We start from the raw sequence: 3,926 nt of genomic DNA on the forward strand, positions 1-3,926 counted from the left end.
TATATATATATTGTTACATACACTTGTATATATTGTTTTATTTAATATCCGTCGTTGTTGAACAGTCGACCCCAGATTTAAGTTGGAGGTTACTAATGTTCAACTCTGTAGCCTTGGAATGTTGAACCCAATCCAGAAGACAAGGAATCTCCTGGATTAAGTATTGGGTGGAATTTGACCTTCGTGGAGGACTTTTTGATGGAGCTAACCCGCATTTGCGTTACAGGGAGAGGAAAACCATGAAAACCTCCCGCTGTTAGCCTATTGGCAAGGGGACCCTAACCCGTGATCCGTCTACCACTGAGGATATTTTACGTCAGCACTGTGGTCAGTGCAAGCCGGGTGCGGAATTCGTATAGACCAGCCATTGCTGTTTTTCGAACCCGGTTCACCTCAGTAAAAGGCGAACCCCCTGTATATTTTATTAATGTATTCTTACACATTTTATATGCATATTCTTGAACATTTAATTCATATCTAGTACAGTTAATTCATTCTATGAGTATATTCTCCTACGCGTCATTCACGTACCCTTCTATACTTTATTCGTATATCCTTATACTGATCGATTCTTATTTTCGTAAGTTTTTTTATAATCGTTCATTTTTATACTCATATATTCTCATACCTGTAAAATCTCTAATATCCTAAAATTCTTATGCGTCTATACAAACTCAAATTATTTTTACCCATTTGCAAAATAGGTGTTGTTTTGAGTTTGATGGCGTGCGCACATGATTTGGACGTCATCACACTTTTCAACTGTGTTCAAGTATAATAGTAAACAGTGCGCATGCGTCGTCATTCTATGCGTTGCTGTGGCTACCGCTGCTGTTTGATAATTTTTTTAGAATTCCTTTTTTCCCTTATAATTTTGTTATGCGTTAAGTTGGTGATTTTTTTCTTTTTATTTTCACCAGCAGGCAATTTTGATGTATTTGCATAATAATAATTTAAAGCATTTTTATATTATTAACTTAATATTACTGTCTTGACGGTGATTTTAGTATAAATATGAATGATGAAGAAGGAAAAGTAGTTTGAAACACGTACATGACACGTACACGTACATGACCCGTACATGAAAATCGATCTGATGACAAACATCCATTGAGACAGTTTTTGCAACCCATGAAATGGTGTGGGGTTTAACGGAGTCAATCCAGAATGAAAAAAATATTTGACCCATGGGCAACAAGGGATTGTAATAAAGCAATAAATTTTTTTTCCAAAATTTATATTATTTAAATTTGGAAAACTAAATTTTAGGCAAAACTTATCAGCAAAACGTATTTCCACATCACCAAATTTCCTTTGCATCAGAGATCTAATAAAGAGAGTGTAGCAAAAAAGTTTTTCTGAAAATTGTTTATGCATTTCGGTATTTAATAGGATCATCTGAAGCTAAGCCTCATTGTCTTATGCTCATCTATTTAAAATAACTTTGAGAAGTATTTTTGACCCTCCTCGTTGTAGTTATTTTAAATAATTAAAAAAAAGGGTATGTGATATTGAAACTTGATTAGAATTCTAATATTTTTTGATTTAATGTAGTGTTGTAAGAGACAATGTAGAATAAATGATTTCGTTAAGTTTTCACAAAAACTACAAAGTATCAGGGATACTGATTTTCGTTCAACTAATAATAAAAAAATAAAATATTGTCCAAAATACTCAATAATTGACAAGGGCGAAACAAAACAAGAGATATTTCATGTGAATACAAATAATTTTTCTTGTACAAAAGAAATGTTTCAAAAGAGACTTAAAAATGTTTCAAGTAAATAAAACAGATAGTTTTCAATATTATTTGCAAAAATAGATAGTTTTTGCAAAAAAAAATTTTAATTTAACGCATCTATACGTTTCTGAAGATTATTTTTTCAAACATGGAAATTGTCATTAAAATTAAACTCTGAATTTTGATCAATTCAATATATATTCTTTTTGTAGTAGTAGTTAATTTATGTCGCACTAGAGCTGCACGATGGTCTATTGGCGATGGTCTGGGAAACATCCCTGAGGATGATCCTAAGACATGCCATCACAATTTTGATCCCCTGCAGAGGGGATGGTAGCCCGACGACCTGCACGCGAAGTCGAGCATTTTAAGGTAGAACAGTTTAACGAGGACCCATACCCTCGGTCCCTACGCTGACTGATCCAAGCGGTCACCCACCCGCAGCCAGTGATTCTTGACTTTGCTGATCTACTGGGAACCGTGTCTTAACGATCAGTTCACTGCCGGACATACATTCTTTCTCTTACACTTATTTTAATTCATAAAAATATATCAAAACTCATATTTAAGGAAAAATACCTTTTCACACTCTGTATAATCACTATTAAAGTAAAGAAGACCGTAAGAGGGTTAAAAATAAATTAATCTCAGTTCATTTGCTCAGTGGTACAGAAATACTTAGGGAACCACTTTTAAATCTTATCCTGAAATAAACTGATTTTAGATTGCTCTCTTATAGATTTATATCCCTTTGCCTTTTTATATTACATTATATCTCTCATTTTAATATTACTTATGGGTCAGAATTTAAAAAATAGGTGCATTTTTTTTCTTGTGTAATTATATATGCGTTTGAAGCAAAGAGATAACTAGGAATATATACTAACTGTAACTGTAAAGTGCTCTGTGCATAGGGAATATATTTTTCCGAGAACATTTAACTGTTTTCGTTGAAGAAATGGATATTTTTATGCCATGTGAGGGTATAAAAAAGTCATAAGCAGCATTAAAAATCTGCGCTGTTTTTAAAGTCTTTTTTAAGATAAATAAAATGTATACACAACTAACAGCAATAAATAAAAATATCAGAAATGACTGTACTGCGGATCACTTAACTTTCCTCAAATGATGCAAGTGACGGGTGATATATATAGCAGTTCGTAAAATTACCTCGCTTTTTATTTTTACAGATGTACAGTTTTGAAAGAAAGTTTTAACGTTTATATTCATTCAGGTATCTATTGAAAAATAATTCAACGCATTGTTTGTCGTGAAAAACAAATGAAATTAATACTTCCAAATCGATGAAACTGTTAAGTTTCTTTCTGAGTAAATTTTTACACCCTTGTTTACTTTTTTTTCTATTGAAGGTATTTGAACTGTAACTCACATATCACCACCATCTTATTGTATATGAATAGTTTACAAAATACAAATGGATGATATGGATTTTTAATTTTTTTAAAATTTTTTGTTCTAGTTAGAGAGGTCATTGTTTTTGATTTATAGATTTTATTACATTTTTTTTAAACAAGTTAAAAAGTTATTCACTGCTAAACCTTTTTGAACATCCTCAGTGGTAGATGGATCATGGGTTAGAGTCCCCTTACCACCAGTGTAACTATGGGAGCTTTTCATCACCATTTAAAGCAAATGTGGGCTAGTTTTATCAAAAAGTCCTCCACGAAGGCAAATTTCTCCCACTGCCTGATCCAGGAGTTCTCTTGTCTTCTGGATTGGGTTCAAAACTACAACGATACGGAGTTGAACGTTAGTAGTCGTAAATTTAACTGCAGTAATGAAATAGTTATTAATAAAATTTGTTAGATTATCGAAATTATATTTGTTATAAACATAAAATCCTAAGAAAGTAATTTGGTAAGAAAGAAGGTGGTTATAAGAGCCATTACATTATGATCACCCTGCTAATAACATGTAGGACCACCTTTAGCCCTCAAAACTGCTAGCACCCATGGCATTGATTCTACAAGGTGCAGATAGGTAGTCTGAGGTATCTGGTACCAAGCGCTCACCGACTGGTCCTGCTGTTCCCTCACATTGCGAGGGGGTAGCGTGGCAGCACGAATTTGGTTTTCCAAGTAGGACCACAAATGCTCTATTGGATTAAGGTCAGGTGAATTTGGGGGCCAAGACATGACTTGAAAGTCACTGGAATGTTCCTCGA

At 33.4% G+C, this 3,926-nt stretch overlaps 1 protein-coding gene across 1 annotated transcript in view; it reads left to right on the forward strand.

Moving 5' to 3' along the window:
* LOC107440857 (Kv channel-interacting protein 4-like) overlaps positions 1-3,926 on the forward strand; it is an 81,596-nt gene that overhangs the window by 20,290 nt on the left and 57,380 nt on the right. The gene's annotated exons all lie outside the window — the stretch shown is intronic.

The sequence above is a fragment of the Parasteatoda tepidariorum genome, chromosome 8 (genome assembly GCF_043381705.1).
Source record: "Parasteatoda tepidariorum isolate YZ-2023 chromosome 8, CAS_Ptep_4.0, whole genome shotgun sequence".
Classification (NCBI taxonomy): Eukaryota; Metazoa; Arthropoda; class Arachnida; order Araneae; family Theridiidae; genus Parasteatoda; species Parasteatoda tepidariorum.